We start from the raw sequence: 16,060 nt of genomic DNA on the forward strand, positions 1-16,060 counted from the left end.
TCCTTCCGGCACTCGCTTTTGCGATGTTTTCGACGGTCGCCTGTTGCCATATCGGCCCGTACCACCGTGTGTCACTCCCACATGTGGAGCGCACACGCTGCAAGCATTTAGGCCCTTCCACTGCGGATTTTCCTTATCGCTTCTCGGCCTTTTGGCTAAGATCAAAGTGTAGTATCTGTTCTTATCAGCTTAGTATCTGATACGTCCTGCATCGCAGGACCAGAATATTAAACTCATTTTTGGCTCATGACGGAGTGCTAGGGGCTTGCTCCACCTCTGTCGCGGGTTGGCCCGGCATTGCAGTACCGCCGGGATCGGCCCACCTAAAATTAATTAAAACATAGCCTGAAATGGGCTAATATTCTGCAGTGATCAGATATTCAGCTGGTGACAAAACTTGTCGTAGATGTCGATGTCCCCAGTAGTTAGCTGCTTACACACCACGTATTGTTTTAATTAATTTAGATTATCTTAAGTACTTTTTTTTTCTTTTTTTTTTGCTGTGTGCTTGACCGCTCTTGCAGCCGCATTACACTAGGCTGGTAATTTATGGGGGCACAGGACAGTGCCTTCGGATGCCTCGATGGCGTCTCTTATGGTCCGGCCACAAATAATTTTAAATAATTTTTTTGGAGTTATGACCTTAGCTCCTCGCGAACGTCGTCGCCGCCGCCGCCGCCGCCGCCGCCGCACGCACGCAGAATACGTGTGTACACACACACACACACACACACATATGCAGTTGGCGGTGGACGATGTAAGCACTCGGCTAGGTGTAGCTTGCGCCGGCCTCGCGACGGTCTAGCTCGCGCCGTCCTGGCGCTGCTGTGGGGCGGCGTCACGGCTTCTCCGCTGCCCTGGCAGCTAGCGGCGTTCAAATGGGAGTCGCAGTTTACTCTTCGACATGGAGGCTAGTACTGGGCTGTTGATGAGTGCTCTCGTGAAATGTCGTTCCTTCCGGCACTCGCTTTTGCGATGTTTTCGACGGTCGCCTGTTGCCATATCGGCCCGTACCACCGTGTGTCACTCCCACATGTGGAGCGCACACGCTGCAAGCATTTAGGCCCTTCCACTGCGGATTTTCCTTATCGCTTCTCGGCCTTTTGGCTAAGATCAAAGTGTAGTATCTGTTCTTATCAGCTTAGTATCTGATACGTCCTGCATCGCAGGACCAGAATATTAAACTCATTTTTGGCTCATGACGGAGTGCTAGGGGCTTGCTCCACCTCTGTCGCGGGTTGGCCCGGCATTGCAGTACCGCCGGGATCGGCCCACCTAAAATTAATTAAAACATAGCCTGAAATGGGCTAATATTCTGCAGTGATCAGATATTCAGCTGGTGACAAAACTTGTCGTAGATGTCGATGTCCCCAGTAGTTAGCTGCTTACACACCACGTATTGTTTTAATTAATTTAGATTATCTTAAGTACTTTTTTTTTCTTTTTTTTTTGCTGTGTGCTTGACCGCTCTTGCAGCCGCATTACACTAGGCTGGTAATTTATGGGGGCACAGGACAGTGCCTTCGGATGCCTCGATGGCGTCTCTTATGGTCCGGCCACAAATAATTTTAAATAATTTTTTTGGAGTTATGACCTTAGCTCCTCGCGAACGTCGTCGCCGCCGCCGCCGCCGCCGCACGCACGCAGAATACGTGTGTACACACACACACACACACATATGCAGTTGGCGGTGGACGATGTAAGCACTCGGCTAGGTGTAGCTTGCGCCGGCCTCGCGACGGTCTAGCTCGCGCCGTCCTGGCGCTGCTGTGGGGCGGCGTCACGGCTTCTCCGCTGCCCTGGCAGCTAGCGGCGTTCAAATGGGAGTCGCAGTTTACTCTTCGACATGGAGGCTAGTACTGGGCTGTTGATGAGTGCTCTCGTGAAATGTCGTTCCTTCCGGCACTCGCTTTTGCGATGTTTTCGACGGTCGCCTGTTGCCATATCGGCCCGTACCACCGTGTGTCACTCCCACATGTGGAGCGCACACGCTGCAAGCATTTAGGCCCTTCCACTGCGGATTTTCCTTATCGCTTCTCGGCCTTTTGGCTAAGATCATAGTATCTGTTCTTATCAGCTTAGTATCTGATACGTCCTGCATCGCAGGACCAGAATATTAAACTCATTTTTGGCTCATGACGGAGTGCTAGGGGCTTGCTCCACCTCTGTCGCGGGTTGGCCCGGCATTGCAGTACCGCCGGGATCGGCCCACCTAAAATTAATTAAAACATAGCCTGAAATGGGCTAATATTCTGCAGTGATCAGATATTCAGCTGGTGACAAAACTTGTCGTAGATGTCGATGTCCCCAGTAGTTAGCTGCTTACACACCACGTATTGTTTTAATTAATTTAGATTATCTTAAGTACTTTTTTTTTCTTTTTTTTTTTGCTGTGTGCTTGACCGCTCTTGCAGCCGCATTACACTAGGCTGGTAATTTATGGGGGCACAGGACAGTGCCTTCGGATGCCTCGATGGCGTCTCTTATGGTCCGGCCACAAATAATTTTAAATAATTTTTTTGGAGTTATGACCTTAGCTCCTCGCGAACGTCGTCGCCGCCGCCGCCGCCGCCGCCGCCGCACGCACGCAGAATACGTGTGTACACACACACACACACACACATATGCAGTTGGCGGTGGACGATGTAAGCACTCGGCTAGGTGTAGCTTGCGCCGGCCTCGCGACGGTCTAGCTCGCGCCGTCCTGGCGCTGCTGTGGGGCGGCGTCACGGCTTCTCCGCTGCCCTGGCAGCTAGCGGCGTTCAAATGGGAGTCGCAGTTTACTCTTCGACATGGAGGCTAGTACTGGGCTGTTGATGAGTGCTCTCGTGAAATGTCGTTCCTTCCGGCACTCGCTTTTGCGATGTTTTCGACGGTCGCCTGTTGCCATATCGGCCCGTACCACCGTGTGTCACTCCCACATGTGGAGCGCACACGCTGCAAGCATTTAGGCCCTTCCACTGCGGATTTTCCTTATCGCTTCTCGGCCTTTTGGCTAAGATCAAAGTGTAGTATCTGTTCTTATCAGCTTAGTATCTGATACGTCCTGCATCGCAGGACCAGAATATTAAACTCATTTTTGGCTCATGACGGAGTGCTAGGGGCTTGCTCCACCTCTGTCGCGGGTTGGCCCGGCATTGCAGTACCGCCGGGATCGGCCCACCTAAAATTAATTAAAACATAGCCTGAAATGGGCTAATATTCTGCAGTGATCAGATATTCAGCTGGTGACAAAACTTGTCGTAGATGTCGATGTCCCCAGTAGTTAGCTGCTTACACACCACGTATTGTTTTAATTAATTTAGATTATCTTAAGTACTTTTTTTTTCTTTTTTTTTTGCTGTGTGCTTGACCGCTCTTGCAGCCGCATTACACTAGGCTGGTAATTTATGGGGGCACAGGACAGTGCCTTCGGATGCCTCGATGGCGTCTCTTATGGTCCGGCCACAAATAATTTTAAATAATTTTTTTGGAGTTATGACCTTAGCTCCTCGCGAACGTCGTCGCCGCCGCCGCCGCCGCCGCCGCCGCACGCACGCAGAATACGTGTGTACACACACACACACACATATGCAGTTGGCGGTGGACGATGTAAGCACTCGGCTAGGTGTAGCTTGCGCCGGCCTCGCGACGGTCTAGCTCGCGCCGTCCTGGCGCTGCTGTGGGGCGGCGTCACGGCTTCTCCGCTGCCCTGGCAGCTAGCGGCGTTCAAATGGGAGTCGCAGTTTACTCTTCGACATGGAGGCTAGTACTGGGCTGTTGATGAGTGCTCTCGTGAAATGTCGTTCCTTCCGGCACTCGCTTTTGCGATGTTTTCGACGGTCGCCTGTTGCCATATCGGCCCGTACCACCGTGTGTCACTCCCACATGTGGAGCGCACACGCTGCAAGCATTTAGGCCCTTCCACTGCGGATTTTCCTTATCGCTTCTCGGCCTTTTGGCTAAGATCAAAGTGTAGTATCTGTTCTTATCAGCTTAGTATCTGATACGTCCTGCATCGCAGGACCAGAATATTAAACTCATTTTTGGCTCATGACGGAGTGCTAGGGGCTTGCTCCACCTCTGTCGCGGGTTGGCCCGGCATTGCAGTACCGCCGGGATCGGCCCACCTAAAATTAATTAAAACATAGCCTGAAATGGGTTAATATTCTGCAGTGATCAGATATTCAGCTGGTGACAAAACTTGTCGTAGATGTCGATGTCCCCAGTAGTTAGCTGCTTACACACCACGTATTGTTTTAATTAATTTAGATTATCTTAAGTACTTTTTTTTTCTTTTTTTTTTGCTGTGTGCTTGACCGCTCTTGCAGCCGCATTACACTAGGCTGGTAATTTATGGGGGCACAGGACAGTGCCTTCGGATGCCTCGATGGCGTCTCTTATGGTCCGGCCACAAATAATTTTAAATAATTTTTTTGGAGTTATGACCTTAGCTCCTCGCGAACGTCGTCGCCGCCGCCGCCGCCGCACGCACGCAGAATACGTGTGTACACACACACACACACACACATATGCAGTTGGCGGTGGACGATGTAAGCACTCGGCTAGGTGTAGCTTGCGCCGGCCTCGCGACGGTCTAGCTCGCGCCGTCCTGGCGCTGCTGTGGGGCGGCGTCACGGCTTCTCCGCTGCCCTGGCAGCTAGCGGCGTTCAAATGGGAGTCGCAGTTTACTCTTCGACATGGAGGCTAGTACTGGGCTGTTGATGAGTGCTCTCGTGAAATGTCGTTCCTTCCGGCACTCGCTTTTGCGATGTTTTCGACGGTCGCCTGTTGCCATATCGGCCCGTACCACCGTGTGTCACTCCCACATGTGGAGCGCACACGCTGCAAGCATTTAGGCCCTTCCACTGCGGATTTTCCTTATCGCTTCTCGGCCTTTTGGCTAAGATCAAAGTGTAGTATCTGTTCTTATCAGCTTAGTATCTGATACGTCCTGCATCGCAGGACCAGAATATTAAACTCATTTTTGGCTCATGACGGAGTGCTAGGGGCTTGCTCCACCTCTGTCGCGGGTTGGCCCGGCATTGCAGTACCGCCGGGATCGGCCCACCTAAAATTAATTAAAACATAGCCTGAAATGGGCTAATATTCTGCAGTGATCAGATATTCAGCTGGTGACAAAACTTGTCGTAGATGTCGATGTCCCCAGTAGTTAGCTGCTTACACACCACGTATTGTTTTAATTAATTTAGATTATCTTAAGTACTTTTTTTTTCTTTTTTTTTTGCTGTGTGCTTGACCGCTCTTGCAGCCGCATTACACTAGGCTGGTAATTTATGGGGGCACAGGACAGTGCCTTCGGATGCCTCGATGGCGTCTCTTATGGTCCGGCCACAAATAATTTTAAATAATTTTTTTGGAGTTATGACCTTAGCTCCTCGCGAACGTCGTCGCCGCCGCCGCCGCCGCCGCCGCCGCACGCACGCAGAATACGTGTGTACACACACACACACACACACACATATGCAGTTGGCGGTGGACGATGTAAGCACTCGGCTAGGTGTAGCTTGCGCCGGCCTCGCGACGGTCTAGCTCGCGCCGTCCTGGCGCTGCTGTGGGGCGGCGTCACGGCTTCTCCGCTGCCCTGGCAGCTAGCGGCGTTCAAATGGGAGTCGCAGTTTACTCTTCGACATGGAGGCTAGTACTGGGCTGTTGATGAGTGCTCTCGTGAAATGTCGTTCCTTCCGGCACTCGCTTTTGCGATGTTTTCGACGGTCGCCTGTTGCCATATCGGCCCGTACCACCGTGTGTCACTCCCACATGTGGAGCGCACACGCTGCAAGCATTTAGGCCCTTCCACTGCGGATTTTCCTTATCGCTTCTCGGCCTTTTGGCTAAGATCAAAGTGTAGTATCTGTTCTTATCAGCTTAGTATCTGATACGTCCTGCATCGCAGGACCAGAATATTAAACTCATTTTTGGCTCATGACGGAGTGCTAGGGGCTTGCTCCACCTCTGTCGCGGGTTGGCCCGGCATTGCAGTACCGCCGGGATCGGCCCACCTAAAATTAATTAAAACATAGCCTGAAATGGGTTAATATTCTGCAGTGATCAGATATTCAGCTGGTGACAAAACTTGTCGTAGATGTCGATGTCCCCAGTAGTTAGCTGCTTACACACCACGTATTGTTTTAATTAATTTAGATTATCTTAAGTACTTTTTTTTCTTTTTTTTTTGCTGTGTGCTTGACCGCTCTTGCAGCCGCATTACACTAGGCTGGTAATTTATGGGGGCACAGGACAGTGCCTTCGGATGCCTCGATGGCGTCTCTTATGGTCCGGCCACAAATAATTTTAAATAATTTTTTTGGAGTTATGACCTTAGCTCCTCGCGAACGTCGTCGCCGCCGCCGCCGCCGCCGCCGCCGCACGCACGCAGAATACGTGTGTACACACACACACACACATATGCAGTTGGCGGTGGACGATGTAAGCACTCGGCTAGGTGTAGCTTGCGCCGGCCTCGCGACGGTCTAGCTCGCGCCGTCCTGGCGCTGCTGTGGGGCGGCGTCACGGCTTCTCCGCTGCCCTGGCAGCTAGCGGCGTTCAAATGGGAGTCGCAGTTTACTCTTCGACATGGAGGCTAGTACTGGGCTGTTGATGAGTGCTCTCGTGAAATGTCGTTCCTTCCGGCACTCGCTTTTGCGATGTTTTCGACGGTCGCCTGTTGCCATATCGGCCCGTACCACCGTGTGTCACTCCCACATGTGGAGCGCACACGCTGCAAGCATTTAGGCCCTTCCACTGCGGATTTTCCTTATCGCTTCTCGGCCTTTTGGCTAAGATCAAAGTGTAGTATCTGTTCTTATCAGCTTAGTATCTGATACGTCCTGCATCGCAGGACCAGAATATTAAACTCATTTTTGGCTCATGACGGAGTGCTAGGGGCTTGCTCCACCTCTGTCGCGGGTTGGCCCGGCATTGCAGTACCGCCGGGATCGGCCCACCTAAAATTAATTAAAACATAGCCTGAAATGGGTTAATATTCTGCAGTGATCAGATATTCAGCTGGTGACAAAACTTGTCGTAGATGTCGATGTCCCCAGTAGTTAGCTGCTTACACACCACGTATTGTTTTAATTAATTTAGATTATCTTAAGTACTTTTTTTTTCTTTTTTTTTTGCTGTGTGCTTGACCGCTCTTGCAGCCGCATTACACTAGGCTGGTAATTTATGGGGGCACAGGACAGTGCCTTCGGATGCCTCGATGGCGTCTCTTATGGTCCGGCCACAAATAATTTTAAATAATTTTTTTGGAGTTATGACCTTAGCTCCTCGCGAACGTCGTCGCCGCCGCCGCCGCCGCCGCCGCCGCACGCACGCAGAATACGTGTGTACACACACACACACACACATATGCAGTTGGCGGTGGACGATGTAAGCACTCGGCTAGGTGTAGCTTGCGCCGGCCTCGCGACGGTCTAGCTCGCGCCGTCCTGGCGCTGCTGTGGGGCGGCGTCACGGCTTCTCCGCTGCCCTGGCAGCTAGCGGCGTTCAAATGGGAGTCGCAGTTTACTCTTCGACATGGAGGCTAGTACTGGGCTGTTGATGAGTGCTCTCGTGAAATGTCGTTCCTTCCGGCACTCGCTTTTGCGATGTTTTCGACGGTCGCCTGTTGCCATATCGGCCCGTACCACCGTGTGTCACTCCCACATGTGGAGCGCACACGCTGCAAGCATTTAGGCCCTTCCACTGCGGATTTTCCTTATCGCTTCTCGGCCTTTTGGCTAAGATCAAAGTGTAGTATCTGTTCTTATCAGCTTAGTATCTGATACGTCCTGCATCGCAGGACCAGAATATTAAACTCATTTTTGGCTCATGACGGAGTGCTAGGGGCTTGCTCCACCTCTGTCGCGGGTTGGCCCGGCATTGCAGTACCGCCGGGATCGGCCCACCTAAAATTAATTAAAACATAGCCTGAAATGGGTTAATATTCTGCAGTGATCAGATATTCAGCTGGTGACAAAACTTGTCGTAGATGTCGATGTCCCCAGTAGTTAGCTGCTTACACACCACGTATTGTTTTAATTAATTTAGATTATCTTAAGTACTTTTTTTTTCTTTTTTTTTTTGCTGTGTGCTTGACCGCTCTTGCAGCCGCATTACACTAGGCTGGTAATTTATGGGGGCACAGGACAGTGCCTTCGGATGCCTCGTTGGCGTCTCTTATGGTCCGGCCACAGATAATTTTAAATAAATTTTTTGGAGTTATGACCTTAGCTCCTCGCGAACGTCGTCGTCGTCGCCGCCGCCGCACGCACGCAGAATACGTGTGTACACACACACACACACATATGCAGTTGGCGGTGGACGATGTAAGCACTCGGCTAGGTGTAGCTCGCGCCGGCCTCGCGACGGTCTAGCTCGCGCCGGCCTGGCGCTGCTGTGGGGCGGCGTCACGGCTTCTCCGCTGCCCTGGCAGCTAGCGGCGTTCAAATGGGAGTCGCAGTTTACTCTTCGACATGGAGGCTAGTACTGGGCTGTTGATGAGTGCTCTCGTGAAATGTCGTTCCTTCCGGCACTCGCTTTTGCGATGTTTTCGACGGTCGCCTGTTGCCATATCGGCCCGTACCACCGTGTGTCACTCCCACATGTGGAGCGCACACGCTGCAAGCATTTAGGCCCTTCCACTGCGGATTTTCCTTATCGCTTCTCGGCCTTTTGGCTAAGATCAAAGTGTAGTATCTGTTCTTATCAGCTTAGTATCTGATACGTCCTGCATCGCAGGACCAGAATATTAAACTCATTTTTGGCTCATGACGGAGTGCTAGGGGCTTGCTCCACCTCTGTCGCGGGTTGGCCCGGCATTGCAGTACCGCCGGGATCGGCCCACCTAAAATTAATTAAAACATAGCCTGAAATGGGTTAATATTCTGCAGTGATCAGATATTCAGCTGGTGACAAAACTTGTCGTAGATGTCGATGTCCCCAGTAGTTAGCTGCTTACACACCACGTATTGTTTTAATTAATTTAGATTATCTTAAGTACTTTTTTTTTCTTTTTTTTTTTGCTGTGTGCTTGACCGCTCTTGCAGCCGCATTACACTAGGCTGGTAATTTATGGGGGCACAGGACAGTGCCTTCGGATGCCTCGATGGCGTCTCTTATGGTCCGGCCACAAATAATTTTAAATAATTTTTTTGGAGTTATGACCTTAGCTCCTCGCGAACGTCGTCGCCGCCGCCGCCGCCGCCGCCGCCGCACGCACGCAGAATACGTGTGTACACACACACACACACATATGCAGTTGGCGGTGGACGATGTAAGCACTCGGCTAGGTGTAGCTTGCGCCGGCCTCGCGACGGTCTAGCTCGCGCCGTTCTGGCGCTGCTGTGGGGCGGCGTCACGGCTTCTCCGCTGCCCTGGCAGCTAGCGGCGTTCAAATGGGAGTCGCAGTTTACTCTTCGACATGGAGGCTAGTACTGGGCTGTTGATGAGTGCTCTCGTGAAATGTCGTTCCTTCCGGCACTCGCTTTTGCGATGTTTTCGACGGTCGCCTGTTGCCATATCGGCCCGTACCACCGTGTGTCACTCCCACATGTGGAGCGCACACGCTGCAAGCATTTAGGCCCTTCCACTGCGGATTTTCCTTATCGCTTCTCGGCCTTTTGGCTAAGATCAAAGTGTAGTATCTGTTCTTATCAGCTTAGTATCTGATACGTCCTGCATCGCAGGACCAGAATATTAAACTCATTTTTGGCTCATGACGGAGTGCTAGGGGCTTGCTCCACCTCTGTCGCGGGTTGGCCCGGCATTGCAGTACCGCCGGGATCGGCCCACCTAAAATTAATTAAAACATAGCCTGAAATGGGTTAATATTCTGCAGTGATCAGATATTCAGCTGGTGACAAAACTTGTCGTAGATGTCGATGTCCCCAGTAGTTAGCTGCTTACACACCACGTATTGTTTTAATTAATTTAGATTATCTTAAGTACTTTTTTTTTCTTTTTTTTTTGCTGTGTGCTTGACCGCTCTTGCAGCCGCATTACACTAGGCTGGTAATTTATGGGGGCACAGGACAGTGCCTTCGGATGCCTCGATGGCGTCTCTTATGGTCCGGCCACAAATAATTTTAAATAATTTTTTTGGAGTTATGACCTTAGCTCCTCGCGAACGTCGTCGCCGCCGCCGCCGCCGCCGCCGCCGCACGCACGCAGAATACGTGTGTACACACACACACACACATATGCAGTTGGCGGTGGACGATGTAAGCACTCGGCTAGGTGTAGCTTGCGCCGGCCTCGCGACGGTCTAGCTCGCGCCGTTCTGGCGCTGCTGTGGGGCGGCGTCACGGCTTCTCCGCTGCCCTGGCAGCTAGCGGCGTTCAAATGGGAGTCGCAGTTTACTCTTCGACATGGAGGCTAGTACTGGGCTGTTGATGAGTGCTCTCGTGAAATGTCGTTCCTTCCGGCACTCGCTTTTGCGATGTTTTCGACGGTCGCCTGTTGCCATATCGGCCCGTACCACCGTGTGTCACTCCCACATGTGGAGCGCACACGCTGCAAGCATTTAGGCCCTTCCACTGCGGATTTTCCTTATCGCTTCTCGGCCTTTTGGCTAAGATCAAAGTGTAGTATCTGTTCTTATCAGCTTAGTATCTGATACGTCCTGCATCGCAGGACCAGAATATTAAACTCATTTTTGGCTCATGACGGAGTGCTAGGGGCTTGCTCCACCTCTGTCGCGGGTTGGCCCGGCATTGCAGTACCGCCGGGATCGGCCCACCTAAAATTAATTAAAACATAGCCTGAAATGGGTTAATATTCTGCAGTGATCAGATATTCAGCTGGTGACAAAACTTGTCGTAGATGTCGATGTCCCCAGTAGTTAGCTGCTTACACACCACGTATTGTTTTAATTAATTTAGATTATCTTAAGTACTTTTTTTTTCTTTTTTTTTTGCTGTGTGCTTGACCGCTCTTGCAGCCGCATTACACTAGGCTGGTAATTTATGGGGGCACAGGACAGTGCCTTCGGATGCCTCGATGGCGTCTCTTATGGTCCGAACACAAATAATTTTAAATAATTTTTTTGGAGTTATGACCTTAGCTCCTCGCGAACGTCGTCGCCGCCGCCGCCGCCGCCGCCGCCGCACGCACGCAGAATACGTGTGTACACACACACACACACATATGCAGTTGGCGGTGGACGATGTAAGCACTCGGCTAGGTGTAGCTTGCGCCGGCCTCGCGACGGTCTAGCTCGCGCCGTCCTGGCGCTGCTGTGGGGCGGCGTCACGGCTTCTCCGCTGCCCTGGCAGCTAGCGGCGTTCAAATGGGAGTCGCAGTTTACTCTTCGACATGGAGGCTAGTACTGGGCTGTTGATGAGTGCTCTCGTGAAATGTCGTTCCTTCCGGCACTCGCTTTTGCGATGTTTTCGACGGTCGCCTGTTGCCATATCGGCCCGTACCACCGTGTGTCACTCCCACATGTGGAGCGCACACGCTGCAAGCATTTAGGCCCTTCCACTGCGGATTTTCCTTATCGCTTCTCGGCCTTTTGGCTAAGATCAAAGTGTAGTATCTGTTCTTATCAGCTTAGTATCTGATACGTCCTGCATCGCAGGACCAGAATATTAAACTCATTTTTGGCTCATGACGGAGTGCTAGGGGCTTGCTCCACCTCTGTCGCGGGTTGGCCCGGCATTGCAGTACCGCCGGGATCGGCCCACCTAAAATTAATTAAAACATAGCCTGAAATGGGTTAATATTCTGCAGTGATCAGATATTCAGCTGGTGACAAAACTTGTCGTAGATGTCGATGTCCCCAGTAGTTAGCTGCTTACACACCACGTATTGTTTTAATTAATTTAGATTATCTTAAGTACTTTTTTTTTCTTTTTTTTTTGCTGTGTGCTTGACCGCTCTTGCAGCCGCATTACACTAGGCTGGTAATTTATGGGGGCACAGGACAGTGCCTTCGGATGCCTCGATGGCGTCTCTTATGGTCCGGCCACAAATAATTTTAAATAATTTTTTTGGAGTTATGACCTTAGCTCCTCGCGAACGTCGTCGCCGCCGCCGCCGCCGCCGCCGCCGCACGCACGCAGAATACGTGTGTACACACACACACACACATATGCAGTTGGCGGTGGACGATGTAAGCACTCGGCTAGGTGTAGCTTGCGCCGGCCTCGCGACGGTCTAGCTCGCGCCGTCCTGGCGCTGCTGTGGGGCGGCGTCACGGCTTCTCCGCTGCCCTGGCAGCTAGCGGCGTTCAAATGGGAGTCGCAGTTTACTCTTCGACATGGAGGCTAGTACTGGGCTGTTGATGAGTGCTCTCGTGAAATGTCGTTCCTTCCGGCACTCGCTTTTGCGATGTTTTCGACGGTCGCCTGTTGCCATATCGGCCCGTACCACCGTGTGTCACTCCCACATGTGGAGCGCACACGCTGCAAGCATTTAGGCCCTTCCACTGCGGATTTTCCTTATCGCTTCTCGGCCTTTTGGCTAAGATCAAAGTGTAGTATCTGTTCTTATCAGCTTAGTATCTGATACGTCCTGCATCGCAGGACCAGAATATTAAACTCATTTTTGGCTCATGACGGAGTGCTAGGGGCTTGCTCCACCTCTGTCGCGGGTTGGCCCGGCATTGCAGTACCGCCGGGATCGGCCCACCTAAAATTAATTAAAACATAGCCTGAAATGGGTTAATATTCTGCAGTGATCAGATATTCAGCTGGTGACAAAACTTGTCGTAGATGTCGATGTCCCCAGTAGTTAGCTGCTTACACACCACGTATTGTTTTAATTAATTTAGATTATCTTAAGTACTTTTTTTTTCTTTTTTTTTTTGCTGTGTGCTTGACCGCTCTTGCAGCCGCATTACACTAGGCTGGTAATTTATGGGGGCACAGGACAGTGCCTTCGGATGCCTCGTTGGCGTCTCTTATGGTCCGGCCACAGATAATTTTAAATAAATTTTTTGGAGTTATGACCTTAGCTCCTCGCGAACGTCGTCGTCGTCGCCGCCGCCGCCGCACGCACGCAGAATACGTGTGTACACACACACACACACATATGCAGTTGGCGGTGGACGATGTAAGCACTCGGCTAGGTGTAGCTCGCGCCGGCCTCGCGACGGTCTAGCTCGCGCCGGCCTGGCGCTGCTGTGGGGCGGCGTCACGGCTTCTCCGCTGCCCTGGCAGCTAGCGGCGTTCAAATGGGAGTCGCAGTTTACTCTTCGACATGGAGGCTAGTACTGGGCTGTTGATGAGTGCTCTCGTGAAATGTCGTTCCTTCCGGCACTCGCTTTTGCGATGTTTTCGACGGTCGCCTGTTGCCATATCGGCCCGTACCACCGTGTGTCACTCCCACATGTGGAGCGCACACGCTGCAAGCATTTAGGCCCTTCCACTGCGGATTTTCCTTATCGCTTCTCGGCCTTTTGGCTAAGATCAAAGTGTAGTATCTGTTCTTATCAGCTTAGTATCTGATACGTCCTGCATCGCAGGACCAGAATATTAAACTCATTTTTGGCTCATGACGGAGTGCTAGGGGCTTGCTCCACCTCTGTCGCGGGTTGGCCCGGCATTGCAGTACCGCCGGGATCGGCCCACCTAAAATTAATTAAAACATAGCCTGAAATGGGTTAATATTCTGCAGTGATCAGATATTCAGCTGGTGACAAAACTTGTCGTAGATGTCGATGTCCCCAGTAGTTAGCTGCTTACACACCACGTATTGTTTTAATTAATTTAGATTATCTTAAGTACTTTTTTTTTCTTTTTTTTTTGCTGTGTGCTTGACCGCTCTTGCAGCCGCATTACACTAGGCTGGTAATTTATGGGGGCACAGGACAGTGCCTTCGGATGCCTCGATGGCGTCTCTTATGGTCCGGCCACAAATAATTTTAAATAATTTTTTTGGAGTTATGACCTTAGCTCCTCGCGAACGTCGTCGCCGCCGCCGCCGCCGCCGCCGCCGCACGCACGCAGAATACGTGTGTACACACACACACACACATATGCAGTTGGCGGTGGACGATGTAAGCACTCGGCTAGGTGTAGCTTGCGCCGGCCTCGCGACGGTCTAGCTCGCGCCGTCCTGGCGCTGCTGTGGGGCGGCGTCACGGCTTCTCCGCTGCCCTGGCAGCTAGCGGCGTTCAAATGGGAGTCGCAGTTTACTCTTCGACATGGAGGCTAGTACTGGGCTGTTGATGAGTGCTCTCGTGAAATGTCGTTCCTTCCGGCACTCGCTTTTGCGATGTTTTCGACGGTCGCCTGTTGCCATATCGGCCCGTACCACCGTGTGTCACTCCCACATGTGGAGCGCACACGCTGCAAGCATTTAGGCCCTTCCACTGCGGATTTTCCTTATCGCTTCTCGGCCTTTTGGCTAAGATCAAAGTGTAGTATCTGTTCTTATCAGCTTAGTATCTGATACGTCCTGCATCGCAGGACCAGAATATTAAACTCATTTTTGGCTCATGACGGAGTGCTAGGGGCTTGCTCCACCTCTGTCGCGGGTTGGCCCGGCATTGCAGTACCGCCGGGATCGGCCCACCTAAAATTAATTAAAACATAGCCTGAAATGGGTTAATATTCTGCAGTGATCAGATATTCAGCTGGTGACAAAACTTGTCGTAGATGTCGATGTCCCCAGTAGTTAGCTGCTTACACACCACGTATTGTTTTAATTAATTTAGATTATCTTAAGTACTTTTTTTTTCTTTTTTTTTTTGCTGTGTGCTTGACCGCTCTTGCAGCCGCATTACACTAGGCTGGTAATTTATGGGGGCACAGGACAGTGCCTTCGGATGCCTCGTTGGCGTCTCTTATGGTCCGGCCACAGATAATTTTAAATAAATTTTTTGGAGTTATGACCTTAGCTCCTCGCGAACGTCGTCGTCGTCGCCGCCGCCGCCGCACGCACGCAGAATACGTGTGTACACACACACACACACATATGCAGTTGGCGGTGGACGATGTAAGCACTCGGCTAGGTGTAGCTCGCGCCGGCCTCGCGACGGTCTAGCTCGCGCCGGCCTGGCGCTGCTGTGGGGCGGCGTCACGGCTTCTCCGCTGCCCTGGCAGCTAGCGGCGTTCAAATGGGAGTCGCAGTTTACTCTTCGACATGGAGGCTAGTACTGGGCTGTTGATGAGTGCTCTCGTGAAATGTCGTTCCTTCCGGCACTCGCTTTTGCGATGTTTTCGACGGTCGCCTGTTGCCATATCGGCCCGTACCACCGTGTGTCACTCCCACATGTGGAGCGCACACGCTGCAAGCATTTAGGCCCTTCCACTGCGGATTTTCCTTATCGCTTCTCGGCCTTTTGGCTAAGATCAAAGTGTAGTATCTGTTCTTATCAGCTTAGTATCTGATACGTCCTGCATCGCAGGACCAGAATATTAAACTCATTTTTGGCTCATGACGGAGTGCTAGGGGCTTGCTCCACCTCTGTCGCGGGTTGGCCCGGCATTGCAGTACCGCCGGGATCGGCCCACCTAAAATTAATTAAAACATAGCCTGAAATGGGTTAATATTCTGCAGTGATCAGATATTCAGCTGGTGACAAAACTTGTCGTAGATGTCGATGTCCCCAGTAGTTAGCTGCTTACACACCACGTATTGTTTTAATTAATTTAGATTATCTTAAGTACTTTTTTTTCTTTTTTTTTTGCTGTGTGCTTGACCGCTCTTGCAGCCGCATTACACTAGGCTGGTAATTTATGGGGGCACAGGACAGTGCCTTCGGATGCCTCGTTGGCGTCTCTTATGGTCCGGCCACAGATAATTTTAAATAAATTTTTTGGAGTTATGACCTTAGCTCCTCGCGAACGTCGTCGTCGTCGCCGCCGCCGCCGCACGCACGCAGAATACGTGTGTACACACACACACACACATATGCAGTTGGCGGTGGACGATGTAAGCACTCGGCTAGGTGTAGCTTGCGCCGGCCTCGCGACGGTCTAGCTCGCGCCGTCCTGGCGCTGCTGTGGGGCGGCGTCACGGCTTCTCCGCTGCCCTGGCAGCTAGCGGCGTTCAAATGGGAGTCGCAGTTTACTCTTCGACATGGAGGCTAGTACTGGGCTGTTGATGAGTGCTCTCGTGAAATGTC

The 16,060-nt window shown here is 51.6% G+C and overlaps 17 non-coding genes across 17 annotated transcripts; all 17 read left to right on the plus strand.

Moving 5' to 3' along the window:
* Nucleotides 1-135: 135 nt before the first annotated feature.
* Nucleotides 136-328, plus strand: LOC126219218 (U2 spliceosomal RNA). Its single transcript, XR_007542679.1, has one exon. It is a non-coding gene; the product is annotated as a U2 spliceosomal RNA (small nuclear RNA).
* A 759-nt stretch (nt 329-1,087) lies between these two features.
* Nucleotides 1,088-1,280, plus strand: LOC126219220 (U2 spliceosomal RNA). Its single transcript, XR_007542681.1, has one exon. It is a non-coding gene; the product is annotated as a U2 spliceosomal RNA (small nuclear RNA).
* Nucleotides 1,281-2,029: 749 nt separating this feature from the next.
* LOC126219160 (U2 spliceosomal RNA) lies at nt 2,030-2,217 on the plus strand. Its single transcript, XR_007542637.1, has one exon. It is a non-coding gene; the product is annotated as a U2 spliceosomal RNA (small nuclear RNA).
* Nucleotides 2,218-2,975: 758 nt separating this feature from the next.
* Nucleotides 2,976-3,168, plus strand: LOC126219221 (U2 spliceosomal RNA). The gene has a single exon (XR_007542682.1). It is a non-coding gene; the product is annotated as a U2 spliceosomal RNA (small nuclear RNA).
* A 753-nt stretch (nt 3,169-3,921) lies between these two features.
* Nucleotides 3,922-4,114, plus strand: LOC126219222 (U2 spliceosomal RNA). Its single transcript, XR_007542683.1, has one exon. It is a non-coding gene; the product is annotated as a U2 spliceosomal RNA (small nuclear RNA).
* A 748-nt stretch (nt 4,115-4,862) lies between these two features.
* Nucleotides 4,863-5,055, plus strand: LOC126219223 (U2 spliceosomal RNA). Its single transcript, XR_007542684.1, has one exon. It is a non-coding gene; the product is annotated as a U2 spliceosomal RNA (small nuclear RNA).
* A 759-nt stretch (nt 5,056-5,814) lies between these two features.
* Nucleotides 5,815-6,007, plus strand: LOC126219224 (U2 spliceosomal RNA). Its single transcript, XR_007542685.1, has one exon. It is a non-coding gene; the product is annotated as a U2 spliceosomal RNA (small nuclear RNA).
* Nucleotides 6,008-6,759: 752 nt separating this feature from the next.
* LOC126219225 (U2 spliceosomal RNA) lies at nt 6,760-6,952 on the plus strand. Its single transcript, XR_007542686.1, has one exon. It is a non-coding gene; the product is annotated as a U2 spliceosomal RNA (small nuclear RNA).
* Nucleotides 6,953-7,707: 755 nt separating this feature from the next.
* Nucleotides 7,708-7,900, plus strand: LOC126219226 (U2 spliceosomal RNA). The gene has a single exon (XR_007542687.1). It is a non-coding gene; the product is annotated as a U2 spliceosomal RNA (small nuclear RNA).
* A 745-nt stretch (nt 7,901-8,645) lies between these two features.
* On the plus strand, nt 8,646-8,838 carry LOC126219228 (U2 spliceosomal RNA). The gene has a single exon (XR_007542688.1). It is a non-coding gene; the product is annotated as a U2 spliceosomal RNA (small nuclear RNA).
* A 754-nt stretch (nt 8,839-9,592) lies between these two features.
* Nucleotides 9,593-9,785, plus strand: LOC126219229 (U2 spliceosomal RNA). Its single transcript, XR_007542689.1, has one exon. It is a non-coding gene; the product is annotated as a U2 spliceosomal RNA (small nuclear RNA).
* A 753-nt stretch (nt 9,786-10,538) lies between these two features.
* LOC126219230 (U2 spliceosomal RNA) lies at nt 10,539-10,731 on the plus strand. Its single transcript, XR_007542690.1, has one exon. It is a non-coding gene; the product is annotated as a U2 spliceosomal RNA (small nuclear RNA).
* A 753-nt stretch (nt 10,732-11,484) lies between these two features.
* LOC126219232 (U2 spliceosomal RNA) lies at nt 11,485-11,677 on the plus strand. The gene has a single exon (XR_007542692.1). It is a non-coding gene; the product is annotated as a U2 spliceosomal RNA (small nuclear RNA).
* Nucleotides 11,678-12,430: 753 nt separating this feature from the next.
* On the plus strand, nt 12,431-12,623 carry LOC126219233 (U2 spliceosomal RNA). Its single transcript, XR_007542693.1, has one exon. It is a non-coding gene; the product is annotated as a U2 spliceosomal RNA (small nuclear RNA).
* A 748-nt stretch (nt 12,624-13,371) lies between these two features.
* On the plus strand, nt 13,372-13,564 carry LOC126219234 (U2 spliceosomal RNA). The gene has a single exon (XR_007542694.1). It is a non-coding gene; the product is annotated as a U2 spliceosomal RNA (small nuclear RNA).
* A 753-nt stretch (nt 13,565-14,317) lies between these two features.
* LOC126219235 (U2 spliceosomal RNA) lies at nt 14,318-14,510 on the plus strand. Its single transcript, XR_007542695.1, has one exon. It is a non-coding gene; the product is annotated as a U2 spliceosomal RNA (small nuclear RNA).
* A 748-nt stretch (nt 14,511-15,258) lies between these two features.
* On the plus strand, nt 15,259-15,451 carry LOC126219236 (U2 spliceosomal RNA). Its single transcript, XR_007542696.1, has one exon. It is a non-coding gene; the product is annotated as a U2 spliceosomal RNA (small nuclear RNA).
* The last annotated feature ends 609 nt before the right edge of the window (nt 15,452-16,060 follow it).

The sequence above is a fragment of the Schistocerca nitens genome, unplaced genomic scaffold (assembly GCF_023898315.1).
Source record: "Schistocerca nitens isolate TAMUIC-IGC-003100 unplaced genomic scaffold, iqSchNite1.1 HiC_scaffold_168, whole genome shotgun sequence".
Classification (NCBI taxonomy): domain Eukaryota; kingdom Metazoa; phylum Arthropoda; class Insecta; order Orthoptera; family Acrididae; genus Schistocerca; species Schistocerca nitens.